The sequence below is a fragment of the Marmota flaviventris genome, chromosome 12 (genome assembly GCF_047511675.1).
Source record: "Marmota flaviventris isolate mMarFla1 chromosome 12, mMarFla1.hap1, whole genome shotgun sequence".
NCBI classification, from domain to species: Eukaryota; Metazoa; Chordata; class Mammalia; order Rodentia; family Sciuridae; genus Marmota; species Marmota flaviventris.
This window is the reverse complement of record NC_092509.1, coordinates 76672527-76689539: the sequence shown is the minus strand read 5'-3', so window position 1 is coordinate 76689539 and position 17013 is coordinate 76672527. Positions and strand designations below refer to the sequence as shown.

Genomic DNA, 17013 nt, shown 5'->3' with positions numbered 1-17013 from the left:
AAAAAGAAGACAACAAATTAAGAAACTAAAGATAAAATGAGATTTTTTTAAATGTAAAGAGCATGTGCTTGTAACTTTTTATCTGGAAGTAGTTATAGTAGACTTGGTCATTCTCCTAAAGAAGGGGTTATGGGGATTATGATCAGTGGCAAGATGGCTCTTCTTCCACTATTGGACATTAGCCTTTTTTTTTTTTTAAGCTTTTACAAAGTAGTGAATTGGAATTCACTGAGACTAAGAAAGTTTGAAAGTTGAGAGGAAGGAGGAATGGCAGAAGAAATTTGGTTCATTTTCAGGAGTCACAAGGAAAGATCCAGAGATGTTCTGTCCTTGCTCTGTCAGTGGATAAAAGAGGGACACCTCTATTCAAATTTCTTATCTATACTGGGCTTGAGTTTCCTATGAACAAAATTTAGTTCTAATGGATGCCTTGAGTAGAAGGAAGACCTTGAATCTTCACATTTGCAGGAGTAAAGTGTAAGAAATGGGGAAGTGAGTCTTCAAAATGCATTTTATTTTTATTGTAAAGTTGTACTTCTTTTGATCCCAGATCATGAATTACTAGAAAGGTGATCTTGGGCAATGTGTTGAACTTCCTTAACCTCACCAATTTCATCTGTATGAGGATAATGATTCTTAGTGCAAAGAATTTTTGTAATGTTAAATGAAAGAAAAATCATACTGGTGTACAGCAGCCACGTAATTAAAATGCTATAATCTACATGGCTACCTGTAATAGTATGTATGTTTGCTTACTATAATACAAGTACTCTTTGGAAGTGAAAATTTTCATTTTAATTAAATATTTCTCATTGTTAATATTAGTTATTTGGGATTTTTCCCCTTTAATTTCAATTTGACCCTATATATCAACTTTCTGCATGATTTCAGTTTCCTATATGATTAGGATAAAGTGATTGGGCTAGGTAATTTTTGATGATACATGAGTAGAAAAACAGAATAATTTTTGAATAGTTTTTGAACTCCAACGTGAACTTTTTAATGTCCACTGCTGAACCAAAGAAATAGCTTTAGTGTTTGCTGATTACAGCAAGAAATGAATTATTTTTAATGCATTCTAAAAAATATGTAGTAGGTTCCTTCATGTGCACCAGTAAGTATGCTTCACAATTGTTTAAACTAATGGGAATTTTTAAATTTGTAACTTTATATTTATTATTTAAAGGAAAGTTTCTGAGTAATTATCCATATATTCATCATATGCTAGAAACATACTACTTTAACGGAACACATGCTGATTCACAAGTAGAATAAGGGTTTCCTATTAATATTGTTCTCCATGAAAGAAATTCAAGCAGCTTTTAAAGTACTTGAAACTGTAAAGATAGTGGCCTCATTTTCTGAAAGTTTATTTGATTGTTAATATCTTTCATTCTATGTTACTGTGTTTTGCTATTGTTATCATTTAAGTGTGAAAAATTCTGAACACATTTCTGTTCGTTTTACCTAATTTTATGGTGATATGATGCATCTATATTTGCACTTTCAGTCTTTGTTTTGCTAACATCTTATACTTAATTTCTGAAGCTATTAAACAACTCCTCATAAATGGTATGAGATCTACCCTTTTTTATTAAAATGAATGAAAGAGATATTTTGTTATTTAAGAAGACAAAGTCCATTTAAAATAATGACTTTTGAGGAATATACTATAGAATCAGTGCAATGAACATGATGTAAATGTGTAGGAGATAGTTTATGATTTCATTTGAGGAACAGATATGAACACATGAACCCGTCCAAATAACACTATGTGGTAGGTCCTAAGGGTCAGAGTAAGTGATGCTTTAAGGACAGTCATGTATCACATAAGGATCGGGACATTTTCAGAGTAATGCATTATTAGGCAATATCATCATCTTGCAAACAACTTAGAATGTGCTTACACAGTCTAAGACTGCTCTGACATCACTGGACAATATAAATGTATGGGTCTACTACAGTGTATGCCATCCTTGATTGGCCAAAACATTGCTAGGTGGCACATGACTTAAATAATATATGAACACACATCACTGTCAATTTGAATGTTCATATATATTCATGTATGTTCATATGTATGGCATCTAGAATATAGGAATATAAAGATTTTGCTTAATATTAAGAATAAATCTTTATATGACCTGGATGAGCATCATTATTTTGCATCACAAATCTTTCATGAACATTTGAAACACTGACATTAAATGATATAACATTATTTTGGTCACCTCACTTGTAGCGTTTTAGGAAATATGAAGGATTATTATAGAACATGATGGTAATGAAAATATAATTTTTATTTGCATTGTCCTCAGCGTGCATCAGTTATTTTGCACTGATGAATATTCATTCTCTCAATTTAGGTAACAATTTATAACTTCTTTTGTAAGAGAGAAAGTCTCTTTATGCTGCCAAGCCTGACCCTGAACTCCTAAGCTCAAGTGATCCTCCTGCCTCCCCTCAGCCTGTCTACTAACTGGGACTACAGGCACACACCCTTGTGCCTGACACTTGATTTCTCTCTGCAAAATTACATTTTTTCCCATAATCTCAGTCCATGTGCCTTAGATTCATCCTGTATTTAACCCTGTCCATGTCCCAAATTTGAGACTGAAGAAAGAGACTACAATTATTCATGTACAAAACTATTTAAAATATTTTACAAAATTACCTTCAGACTATGTGTATAAGGTATATAGGAAACACAAATAAATTTCTTGTTTTAACTTCCTTCCCATTCCCAAGGTATCCTGTGACATACATGCAAATATTCCAAAATGCAAAAAGTATCAGGGATCTGAGTTCCAGCATTTCAGATAAGAGAAACTCAACCTATATTTAAATATAACACATACATTTATTTGAATATTTGAGTATGTTTACATAGTATACATTTTTAGTCACATTTTATCCATAATTTGTATAAAGTAAGATAATTATTCTGAGACTATCAGTAAGGAATGCATTTCTTTTTCCATGATGCTTCTCCCACACAGAATATACTACTGCTTCTTTTGGTGGATTATTGAGGAGATGTTGCAGGACATTTGTAGTAATTCCAAATAAGCCCCAATATTAGTATGTATCAAGAAGGGATGACTGAACATTAGAAAAAAAATGTTTAGACATATGAATGCTTGTCACTGTGATTTTAAAAGTTACAAATAGGGAGAAGAGGAAAAGGCAACCTGCATACAACACTCAGTAAAAGTACTGAGATTGAAGAATACCGAATAAGTATATCTGGCACCATGTGACGTTCTGAGAACACAAGCAAAATGAACAAACAGGCACAGTTCCTGCCCTCACAGTTTTAGATCCAAGTAAATCCATTACTGACAGCTTTGAAGGGACACACAGCAAGAAACATGCCCTCAAATCAACTCTTGATAAGGCTCATAGTGGGATGTTATTAACGATGCATTTTTGTCTATTTTTGCTCATTATTCTTTCAAAGCACTAAGCTAAGCTGCTTCTACTTTGCTTAAGGAAAATATACATTTTCAAATTGAAAATAGCTAAATTAGTAATTATATAAATATAGCTCTTTTTCCTTCTTCATACTGATGAGTTTTACATCCTATGGCATCCCATTAGTTATTTGATCTCTAAGGTCCAATTGAAGAATATAGACAATAAAACAGCAATTGCATTATATTGTAATATTGTAAATGGAAGGGGCCCAATAAGCAAGTAAACGTGTCATTTAATTAATACTTGAGTGAAGAAGAAGAAGGTTCTCAAGGCATAAAAAATGAGAGGTAAAGGGAGCAGGGTAGGTCTGGAAGAAAGATGCAAGAAAGTTTATCATTTTTTTTTAATGACCAGCTGAATATTTTTTTATTGGAAATTGATATGATAAAGAAGTTTGGTTGAGAAAATAAAGAGGTACGATGGTAAGCTTGAGTATTCATATCATCCATAACAAATCAGAAGTATGAATTCTCAAATTAACAAATGTGTTCTCCCTTTGCAGCAAGGTTATTTGGGAGTTTCTGTTTCCCAGCATAGATGCCAGATGGCAGTTTCCACAGATTGTCAGCCCCTGCATGCTGATAGTTGTCGACTTTGTATGCTAACAGGGTGTTAGATGTAACCACTGCAGAGTAACTTTTAATTCCATATATATTAGTGAGCATCCCCTATGTTTGAAGTACTGGACATAAAATTTTAAGCGAAAATGGGTATTTCTTTAGTGAAGTTTGACTTTTAATGAGGCTTAAAGAAGAGAATGGCATTCCAGGAGAAAAGCTAAAGAAAAGTCTGCTATTGTCATACAATCATGGTATAGAAGGCACAAAGAATTACAGAAATATATTTATATTAGATCTTGTATTGTTATTTTTCAGAGAAGATTTTGGTCCTTTCAAGCCCAAAAGTTATATAAAAGAAAGAGTCTGTACTGACTATCCAGAAGTACTACGAAGCATATCTTAAAGGAAAGATTGAGCGCACCAACTGCTTACAGAAACGAGCTGCAGCCATTCAACTACAGGCAGCTTTCAGGAGAATGAAGGCTCGGAATTTATACAGACAAATTAGAGCTGCTTATGTTTTGCAATCATATTGGAGGATGCGACAGGATAAACTTAGATTTTTATACCTTAAGAAGATTGTTATCAGATTGCAGGCACTCCTAAGAAAACATCAGCAATTATGGAAATATAAGAGAAAGCAGCCATTATAATTCAGACTCATTTCCGAGCTTAATTTCATCCAAGAAAGTTTTAGCAACTTATCAGAGAACAGGTTCTGCTGTCATTGTTCTACAGTCTGCTTATAGAGGGATGCAGCCAGGAAAACATTTATTCATATCTTAACATCTATTATAAAGATTAAATCATATTATCATGATTGTATTTCCAGAAAGAAATTTGTGAGTCTAAAAAATGCTACAATAAAGTTGCAGTCAGTTGTCAAAATGAAACAAGCACGTAAACAATATTTACTTTTAAGAGAAGCTGTACTATTAATCCAGCAGTAGTACCATACACAAAAAAATGGCTGCATGAAAGAGACAAGAATATGTGCACATAGGTGAATCTTGTGTCAAATTGTAAGCTTTTGTTAGAGGATACCTGGTCAGAAAGCAGATAAGATTGCAAAGAAAAGCTGCTGTTTCGCTGCAATCTTATTTCAGAATGAGAAGGATGCGGCAGCACTACCTGAAAACTTTTAAAGCAGTTGTTGTCATTCAGAATTACTATCGTGCATACAAAGTACAAGTCAATCAGAGGAAGAACTTCTTGCAAGTCAAAAGAGCAGCTACTTGTTTGCAAGCAGTCTACAGAGGTTACAAAGTACGCAGACTATTGAAACAACAATCTCTAGCAGCTCTTAAAATTCAAACTGCATTATTAAATGAAAACTTCAATTCTTCATCATAAATTGAAGAATTTTGGTTATTTGTGGTGAGCCGCTTCTGCCGTTTCTGCAGACTATGGTCGCCATTACGAGATGGCGCTGGCTCCGCTGTGGTATGTGACAAACAACTCCTTATCTGAGAGAGTTGGCACATGATTTTTCACCACCCTGTGAGAAAGTTCCACGCGGCAGCTTTGCATTGGGGCTTGGGATGCTTTATTAAGGCTGGGAGGGCATCCGGGGGAGAGAGAAGAGGAGAAGAAGAAAGAATAATAAATATCAAGGGACCTGAATAAACTGCTGAGAGAAGATTCCTGAGTGTTGTGTCTTCCTTGCGGGCAAGGGGTCGCGACAGTTATTATTTTGTATATGAACTGCAATGTGATATTAATCATCAGTACCAATTTTCTGATAAATTAAACTCAAGAATCTGCTTAAATACAGCATTTTCATAATCCAAATATCCTATTTTGCCTTGTCATAAGAGAGAGATAACTTTTTAGTCAGTAAAGACAAAGCTAAAACATTTAATTAAACATTAAATTGAAAGTAACTGAAAAATTTAATACTGTAATATTTATTTTAGAATATCAGTAAGCATTTTATCTTCATATCTTTTAGTATTCAAATTTAATATTGGCTTGTGACTGGGCAACTATCTATATGCATATTTTAAAGCTTGCCCAAAATATTTGGTTACACAGCATATCTAACTTTAACAAATTTTTTATTATCATGTATCCTTCACCTAGATATTTAAATTCATTTATTGCAATTTAAAATACTTTTAAAAAACACGTGTTCTAATTGTAGTTTTTCTAAACATAAAAGCTACTCGAATTCATTTAGTGATGTACATTTAAATACAAAATGTAAATGAATATATTTTCCTTATTATATTAGTTCTCTATAATAAAAGCATCTCTTAAGTTTTAAGTTATAACAAAATGATTTACATCCAAATAGAAATGCTATGAAATGATTCCTAAATTTGCATACTGGGAAATTGTTACCTAATATTGCAAAAGTTAGTCATGTTTATTCACACAAATAAGTTTATTGATGTTTTACTAGGGTGCTAGATAGGGTACCATGATAGATATTACAGATGCAGATATAAATAGAACAAAGCTTTTAAAATCTAAAGTGAATAACAGTAGCCTCCACTTTAAAATAGTACAACTAATAATACTACAAATTAACATTTGAACATTTCACTTGCTAACCTCCCTAAATTACTTGAGCTTTTCAAACTTCATGCTCAATTGAAAAGCAAATGTAATAACATTAACTTCTTTACTGCATATTATGAGAATTAAATGAGCTAATGCTCCATAAAATGCCCAGCATAGAATAATGTTCAAGGAATTTAAATAATCATTTTGTTATTTACTTCCATAACTTTATGAGAGAAATGGAGGCATAAAAATGAGTCAAATATAAGGAGCAAATATATACATGAAACTACTGCAAAACCTTTGTTTTCTATTTAAAAAGAAACAAATGCTGCTATTAAACAACGGAGACAGAAATTACAGGGAGCGCGTCAATAGAAAACAGTGTGTCTATTCCTCTTTACTATGGATGTCAACAGGATAACAGTAGCAGATAATCATTTAGTGATGTACAATGAGTAGCTGTAAATTTGTCCATTCCTTTGAAAATTCTGCAAGTCCCCACTGGTATGAAAGTGGAAATTCAGGTGGTCAGAGAAGGCTCCAAAAGAGAAGAGTTAGGCAATTGGCAAGTAAACCCATAATCTTTACTATTTAGAAAGAGTAATCATGCTGAGATTTGTTGATCTTTGGAAAGTTCACTATCATCATTTACAGAAACTGATGACTAATTCTTGGTAAAAGAGCAAGGGGTAAAAAAAAAGAAAAAGTTAGCACTGTTTCTACTCCAGAATATTAATATTAGGGTAGTGACTTATTTTAAAGAATTAGTTATCACTAAGATTACTTGAATGAAAAAATTTCATTAATAACTGTATGCAAATAAATATGTTTGTATATCCACTGTGTATATATTTATATAGTTCAATGAACTCTGTAAAAATTAGTATACCATCACATAGAAATATTTTAAGACTGAAATGTTAAAATATAAATATTTTTTATAAAAATTCCCAGTAAGACTTTCTCTTTTTATATTACTTTACAGACACTCACAATCAACAATTTTATAGGTATATAATTTTATGTGACTTGAACATTTTATATTTAATAAAGGTTAAATATACCTATCTTTAAAATCCTATGTGTTTTAGCAACCAAAGAATTCATGCTATATATACTATGGCATGAATTCTTTGGTTGCTAAAATACATATATATGAATATATTAATAAAATAAATTATTTGGTTGCTAATATACATATATATATGTGTGTGTGTGTGTATGTATATATATATATACACACACACACACATATATATATGCACCTTATTTAATTTGGTTTTTTATGAATACACATTGATTTTAATATTTATCTTAAACAGCACTATCATAGAGTAAAAATTCTTTGGAGATTTTATTGAATACTACTATTGAAGTTTTTTTCTGAAATTACTATACATTTAAATTGTGCAGAGTAGAGGTCAGTCAAATACATACTTAAATGTCTACTCAAAACTTAATTACTATGAATATTCACCAGAAAATTAGGGAAATATCCTTGGCAAATTCACATTCTTGAGTAATTCAATAATTGTGGTTAAAAGGTTGAATATATGACTAGAAATGTATGAAATAAATATAAATCTTAAAATTAATGTTTTGATTGCTTTTAAAGCAATAGTCGCTGATTTTTGGATATGGCCTATGAATATCAGGGGTTAAAGGAAATGACTAATGGTGACATAAAGTAAGGAATATTAGGAAAACTTTGGGAAAGGGAAGAATAGAAAATTATTTCATATTTTGACTGTTGAATTTAACATTCCTGTTAAATGCACATGCCCAATCCTTTTAGACTTTGTATTTTATTAATATATGCCTGTGATAAGCCATTCTTATACCTTTAAATTTATACCTGACTTGATTGTAACTTGCTCACAGTTTTCATCTATCCAGCTCTAAAAAAGCAGTAATATGCATTTGCTATTAAAATTTTTATTATTTAATAAAAAATATAAATGAGACGTTATTGATATAATTACACTCATACTATCCTTAGGTAAGTAATAGTGATAAGTACCCTTTATTTATTTAAGATTTGTTGTGTTTTAGTTTTTAACTAAATACATTTTTACTTCTAGTTTGAAAATTTATTGCTTTAGGATTTTTATGTTTTTATATCCATTAGTTTTATTTAAGCTCGGTCTGTAGTTCTGCATTGCAAATGTAAAACCAATTTGACAGCATATATTAAACAGATTCAAAGTTCTGCAGTCAAATACTTTGACATCTCTAGCTTAAGCATACTTTTTATCAAAGGATTTTTCAGATCCTTTTAATAAATGAATGTTCATTGCAATTAATTTTCAGAGTATTTACCAAATATAGCTAAAAAGGTTTTGGTCTTGAGGTATTGTATCATCATTTTAACTTATTCCCACAAGCATGTCATGCTAGTTACCACCACATAACAAGACCAAATAGTCAGTCTCTGGTCAACCTATTCTGGCATTCAAAAAAGGCACAAAAATAAGGTATTATTTTATAACTATCAAAATGATCCAAATTTACTCAGTAAGAGAGAGAGAGAGAGAGAACAAAAAGATCCAAAATTACTCATTGAAAGAGAGAGAGGGTGAGGGTTAGAACTTAACATGTTATTTCACACTGTAAGCAGTGGGAAATACTTTCATAGTAAAAATGACTTTTACTTTATTAAAACATTTAAAATTTGGATTCAAGTAAGATTATTAAAATCTTATGTGTACCAGAGAAAATCTGTCACAATGAAAACACTTTTAATTTCATAATAATGTCTGCTTCAAATAATTTAAAAAATTCTACCTTCTAAAGGATTATCAATGAACTTATACCAGCTCACAGAGCATAATATTCACAGATAATTCTACAGCATGAAATATAAACACATATAAGTACCAACACTCTTGGATGTTGGTGATTCTCCAAAGTATTGCTTGTAAGCTAATGTCAAACATATCAGAAACTATATAGAATAAACTCCTGTTAAATGATGTTTTTTCACTGCAAATTGCAACTGTTTTCCTGATCAATATTTGTTCAAAGAGCAGTTTCACAAGGCCAATGAATGACACACTCTATAAAGAAATTTACTGGAAGACCTGGCTTGTGGCAATATTGACCTAAGGAACACTGCTCCTGTGAGCTTTAATGTTTAGAAAATTTGAAAGAACTTTCACATATTTGATTATGTAAACTTAAGGTGATTAAGCAAGGAGTTAAATAGTAATTACAATATTCACAATTAAATCTTATATTCTGCACTACTTTTTCAAATTGGAATGAAAATTAAACCAAAAGGTAATGTTTTTAAAATCAGTAGATACGCTGTTTTTTTAATTTTTTCTCACGATGAGAGTTGATCAGTTTGAAACCTTATTTTATAGACATTATCCTATTAGCATTGATCCTCATTCTTACAAGCCAGCAACGCCATGGAATGACACACTTTCCATGACACAGTATGAAGGAAACACAGCTCATTGGCAGAGAATGACTGGTTCGCCACGGAAACAGTCTTAGGGCAGACTTTGGTCAAGGGTCTCTCTTTTTCTCCTCATAACTGGTGGCACTAGTGGTATGACGAATGTTTTCATTCACTGTCCCCAAATTTGTGAAAGTCAGAATAAAAAAAAAAGAAGCTCAGAAAATTTTGAAATTAGATATGCCTTGTTTTAAGAGCAAAATCAGGAAGCCAGTTGCCTTAGAGCTTGTTTATTCAGGCACTAGGTTCTAAATCCTGCCCTGGACTAAAAGGAAACCTAATTTACAATCCAGTGAACAGAGTGACTAATAGTTACTTGGCTACTAATTAACTAGGACCAATGTTCTAAGGGAGACGAAATTTGAGTAAGCTATGCTGTCATTCCTACATGAAATCTGTCCACAGTGCCTTCCGCTCATTCAATAAAGACAAAAAATTCACTAATCATTTTACCACATTCTGTCCTTACCCATCTGAAATATAAACATTTAAAAAGTTTTGATATATGTTTTAAATATTCATGGCAAAGTTGTTTTTTTTTTAAAATGTCTAATAGGAGGAAGAAAAATAGTTCTTTGAATTGTCATTTGTTATCAATAGCTTTGGGTGTAATTGAACTTAAAATCACTGTTTATTTTCTCTAACATATCTTTCCATCTTCAATCAAATATGTTGTTTCGAATGTACTAAACAAACTTTGTATCATTTGCAGAACACATTTTAAATACTAAAATACAAAAAAAAAAAAAAAACCTCAAACAGGCAAATGACTGACGATAATAAAAGGTTAATATATTATAGAGCAACTGCTGGTGGGAGGGTACAGTGGGATTTTCAGAACCCTTAACTAAATAAAAAAACTTGAAGAATTTTAACATATGAGCCAAGACCTAAAGGAGATCAAAGACTAAGTGAAGAACATTCAAGGCAGAAGGAACACTTAGTACAAAGCCCATGAGTCAGGAACCCTCATAACATAACCACAGAACAGAAAGAAAGCAGAGGGAGGAGGCCTCCTGATGGAGAGAATGTACAGTGCAAACTGAGGTCAGAGTTAATCATGAAAAGTCTTCCAAGAATTTTTGTTTGCTTTTTTTAAAATTAAGTGCACTCAGAAACAAATAGACATTTTTAAACTTGTAAAATTATTTTTACGGCTCAGCTAAAAAACCTTGTCGGAGAATAAAGAAGTTAACTGAGAGACCAGATCCTGTGAGCAAGACAGTGGCTAACTGACAGGAGCATTAACAGAGCAGGCAGAAGTAGATAAAGAGATTTGGGAGGTAGAGTCAACAGGGCTTGTTGATGGATTGGATGCTCAGGTGAAGAAAGGGAAGCAGTCCAGATGCTTCAAGTTTTCAGTGATTCAGGTTTTTTCATTTCTTGAGCTATTTTAGACAGCTGAAGTTATGAGCTTACAAAAGATCTTGAAAGACATGAGCATGTAAGAGCTCCCCTAGGCAGACAGAGAAGGCAGGTCCTTTGAGCAGAGAGAACACTGACAATCATATCTATAAATATTAACTATCTGGAAAGAAAATGATATTGGAAAAAGTTAGGAGGCTGTGCAAATTATCCTTCCACTCCTTTACATTTTCTAATTTATCTACTAGGATGAAGTTAAATCTTGAGAAGCAGCATAACTTGTAAAACAACACTTATTACCTGAAAGAATTGCTTTCTAACCACTGTTAAGACTTAATTTGTATGGAAAAGAAGACAAAGTATGATCAGATAAACCCAGACTCATTTCTGTTGTCCCACTTACTGTTAAAAAAAAATGTTTAACTTCTTCTTCTGACCTTGTTTCTTCTATAAGCTGGAGATAATAAAGCATATTTACAGTATCATAAGGTTATTATAAAGGTCTAAATGAGATAATGCAAGTAAAACTCCAAGCCAATAGGCCAGAAATCAGTGAGAGTCATACATTACAAAAATTATTATAAGAAACAACATATATTGTGCTTCTAAATTGTATTATTAAATATCATTTTGCCTACAGAATGAGATTTCTGAGCTCAAGGAGGATGGGTATTAATTCCATTGAAGATCATGGTTCTCTTCTTTCTTATAAGAATTAACTAAAATGACATGTTTTCCTCTACCTCAGCTTCCTAGAAGCTTTTCATAAATTGACAATTTCTCCCTATTAGATTGCTTTATTTTATATTTATAGTTATACACATATAACTATATGTCTACTTGGAAAATTGCCTCATATCTCTTGCTTAAGTTCATGTAATATTTTTGTCCCTTCATGGGAAAAGTAAGTAAATCAAGTCTTGATGAGTCTGTCATTTAACAATAGTCTTGAGACCAAGCTCATGACACAACCGTGATATCTTCAATCCTATGAGTTCCATTGTTTCACTAATGTCCATCTTGATAGCTATATGTATTTATGGCCCTCTGAGAAATAAAACCTAAGGAGGAAAATATTTTTGCTAAACTAGGAAATATTTCCTCTAAATTATGGCAATAAAAAGTCTACTTTGTATTTCAGTAGTACCTTATAATTTACAAAATGCTTTTGCATAAATTACCTTGTTTTGTTTTGTTTTTTAAATAATTGTTCAGCACTGGTGACCCAGTTTGAATTTGTAATTATGAAACAGATAATATTTAGAGAAAGGCAAACAAACAACAACAACACAAAAAAATATTCTGGGGAGAAAAGTTAAAACATTTGGGGTTTTTGTTTCTTGCTTAAAGCAAAGAAAAACTGAGTGCTCTCCATGGTCAATACAAAAGATAATTACAAAGCAGCAAACAAAGTGTTTTTTTCACCTTCATGGTAGGCACACTAGAGGGAACAAGCTCAACAAGCTCATATGAAATTCAAATGAGATATTTAGAACAACCCAAAATCAATTTGCTAGTAAACTGGGAACCTAAAAATAAATATCAAAATCTTTATATAAAAACGACAACAACCTATAATAAATATACTTCACTGGGCTAATAGGAACTATAAAAAGAGTATTGAGTAGCCAAATGAATATACTCCATATAATATTTGCATAGCAAAATACTGGTGAAAGTTAACATAATCCTGTGTGTCAAATAGCAGATCTATAACTAGTTACCCATCCACCCCTAAAATGTAATGAAAGGTAACAGACACATGCAATGTACACCTGATATTGAAAATTAAAAAGGATGGTGAAGGAACAGAAGAAAGGAGGACTGAAAAGCAACCTCATGTATGTAGTCACACAGCTCTAAATATTTGTTGGTTTCAACATTTAGAATCAATTAATAGATAATATGGGAAAAATAATTTATCCAATTTTTTCAACATTCTAAATGTTGAAATATAATTTATTCTAAATGTTGAAGAATAATTTATCCACTTTTTTCAACATTCTAAAAATTAACCATTTGTTGGTTTCAACATTTAGAATTATCAATAGATAATATAGGAAGAATAATTTATCCACTTTTTCCATTTAAAGAAAAAATTTAAATGGTATCTAAAAATGTCAAAATGTATGTAAAAAAGACCAAAATTGGGAAATAGAACACTGGCAGTGAAAATTGAAGGAAAGAAGTGGGAAACAAATGCCATTTTTCTTATAAGACAGACATACAAATGTATTATTAATAATTTAGGGGAAACAAAGTCAACATATTCTTTTAAGGGATAGACTGGGGATAAGAAGGAGTAGAACAAAAGCAGATGCCTAGAATCCTAACTATAAGTTATTCTGATTATAATTTCTAAACAGTGGCATGACATTTATTTGCAAATGTAAGTAGAATGCCATTTGAACAGGAAGCTCTTATCTCTATGGGGAGTAATTTATTGTAAAGTAAGGGGTTTTGGAGCTGGACTGAACTGGGCAGAATCCAGTTTTTGCCTCTCTGGGGAATCTAATTAACACCTCTGAGCTTTAGTTCTCTCATCTATGAAACAATTGTATGAAATGTCTTAATGGGCACAAAATGCCTGACCATATGAAAGCTACCCAATAAATGTCAAACCTGTTTCATTCCTTTTTCCATTTTTTATTAAATAGACTTGAAAATTTGTTCTAAATTATGCATACTAATGGTAAGAATGTTGACTAAAACTCCAACCCTATAAAAGCATGTAAGATTTGTAGAAAAATAGTATTAAGTTTCAAATATTTAAGTGTTATGTGAAGGAGATGTATACATTTTCTTTAAAAAGTATATATCATGTACTTCATTGTTTTAATAACATTAATCCAGAATAATCAGAAATCATTTTGATATGAGTGAAACTATACTCAATGAGGTTTTTTTTTAAATAATTTTGGTCATTCAATATAAAGAGAAAAAAATGACTAAGGTAGTTGCTCTGGAACTCCCAAATTCCCGATTACCTACTGATTTTCCTATGAACAATGCAAAAATTTTATATAGACATAGTTTTCTCATGAAATGTAGTCCATTCCAAAGGCCAGTCCTTTGTAATCCCCATTAATTTTCATTTAGTTGTTATTCAGAACTCCCCCTTCCTCAAATCAGGAAAATGTGCACAATCAATTCTACAGTTCCAAGGAGTGCTCTTCCTGGTTAAACCATTTTATTAAAGTAACAAAAGAATTCAGTCATTTAATTTTTCACACTAAGAAATAACAACAGAAAGTGTCCTTTTCCAAAATAATATACCATTGACATATTTAAAATGTCATACTATGCCAAAGAGAATAATATTAAAAAATCAGAATGATTTATAACCACATTTAGGAAAAGTCCTTTACAATTTTACCTAATATTAAGCCAGGTGTGGTGGCACATGCCTGTAATCCCAGCGAATTAGGAGGCTGAGGGGGAAGGATTGCCAAATTCCAGGTCAGCCCAGCAATTTTTGGAGACCCTAAGCATCAGTGAGACCCTGTCTCAAAATAAAAATACTAATAACAATAGAAAGGTCTTGAGATGTGGCTGAGTGGTCAAATACCCCAGGTTCAATACCCAGACCAAAATAATAATAATAATAAATTCTAATATCAAAAATTGAACTATACAGATTTTTAAAATGCATTTTCTTGTATATTACAGATTATACTAATTCACACACTGGAAGCCTGTGAAAATTATGGTGACACTGATTTGATCACAGTAAAAGTAAAAAGTTCATTTCCTAAATTAAAAATATAAGATTTACTGCATATGAAATGACTAAGTTGTAACAAGACTGGATAGTCACAAAGGACAAAATTTTTTCATCTACTTTTTTCCCAAACAGAACAATTTAAATAATAAGAAAAGAAAAATATTTTGTACTAAGCCCTTGGAAAAAACAAACAAACAAAAAAACTGTTCTAGATATTTTCTAAACTGCGGAAAAGATGTGTTTGTTTATTTTTGAGGAGTCAAAAAGTAGTGATTCTACTGCTCCTGAATAGATTTAAGCCAAATGCTGGAGAAGGAGGAAGAGGGTTGTGAATTTTGGAGTTGTTTAACCAACCTCAATGTAGGAAAAATGTAGTATTGCTTACATCAGCAATTAGTCAACTCTTTCCTAAGAAATAAAATGTAACATTTTCATTACCAAGCAATATGATGTTCTCTACGTTAACATTGTTTGCTATTTAACATAATGCATAATTTGCCTAGATTTTATTATTTCTATGTAAGTCAAATATTTTGGATTCCTGTGCCCACCACCTACATGTAAAAATGATTTTAAAAAGAGATGACTAAAGCCAATTGTTGCATACAGATGTGAGAAATCTAGGAAGAGTCAGTCATCCTTTTTATAACAAGTCCCTGAAAATTTGTCTTTCAAAGGGCAGAAGACACTTCCTTGAAATCCTTAAACCAAGTGTAAAACATCTGAGAGACTCTCCAGTTGGCCAAAGAGATTGAGATGTAGATTCAGAGCCTCATGTGGATATGATTCTTCCTTATCTTACTATCAAAACTTAAAACTCCATTCATTTCTAGGACCTAGTGATACTCTCTTCATAGACCTTATTCAAGATGCCCCAGCAGTGACATTAACTTCTCTGTTGGATTTCTAAGAATTGAGTTGCTCTCCCAAAATCTACTAACCCCTGGCTATTTTGCTGAACCTTCCACAGCTATATCACACTACCGCTTTCACTGAACTGTTGTTAGAAACTACCAAGCTGTTGAATTTTGAATTATACCTGTTTTCTTAGATTTCCCTTGGTATGTCTTGTATCTTCTCCTAAATCACATGTGTGAATAAGACAGCATAATTTCATCAGGTTTGGGGATGAAAATGGAATTTTAAAATATATAAATATATAAAATATATATAATTCAATTGCAAATATGCCCATTCTTTTATTGTCCTCCAAAGGGTTACATAAAGTTGACACGTAGAGGAATCTATTTGCTTCCTCATAAAAAGTCTCATTTTTTACCATAGTGACGTTTTTCCTAGATAAAATTATATTCCAAATTCTACATAATTAAAACTATTATGAAAATTGTGTATACATAGGGCAAAAAGTCAAATTTACTAATTTAAAAAAATACAATAGCAAATCCCTCTTGCTGTCATATCACAAGAATATGCCATATTTCCACTCCACAGAGGTAGTCACTTTAAATCCCTAATTCTAATTATTCTCTTATTGCCTCCATATCTAAATATGACTCTTACTATTTCATGATTTTTTTCAATTGTAAATATCTACTTGCTTTGAGTCAGAGAAGAACATATTTTCTTGTACCCACCCTCACCCCATCCTCAATCATAATTTCCGACCTCCTTTGAATGGAGTTCAAAAATAATTCTGATAAGATCAATACTCAGCATTCCATTATATGATTGTTATTTATAATAAAGCATAGCGGGCACTATTTTTTTCCAAATATTGAGTTATTAGTCTTTCTCTAGATGCAATTCTCTACTTTGGCATTTCTTTAATTCTCTAATTATTCATTATAGTTGTAAATATGGATCAGCCTATTCAGGCTGTCATAACAAAATACCACAGGCAGAATGGCTTATACAACAAAAATTAATTTTTTCACAGTTTTCCAGCTTGAAGTCCA

The 17013-nt window shown here is 31.7% G+C and overlaps 1 pseudogene; it reads left to right on the top strand.

The window, feature by feature from the left end:
- The window catches only part of LOC139707795 (abnormal spindle-like microcephaly-associated protein homolog), a 110695-nt pseudogene that overhangs the window by 27010 nt on the left and 66672 nt on the right, over positions 1–17013 (top strand).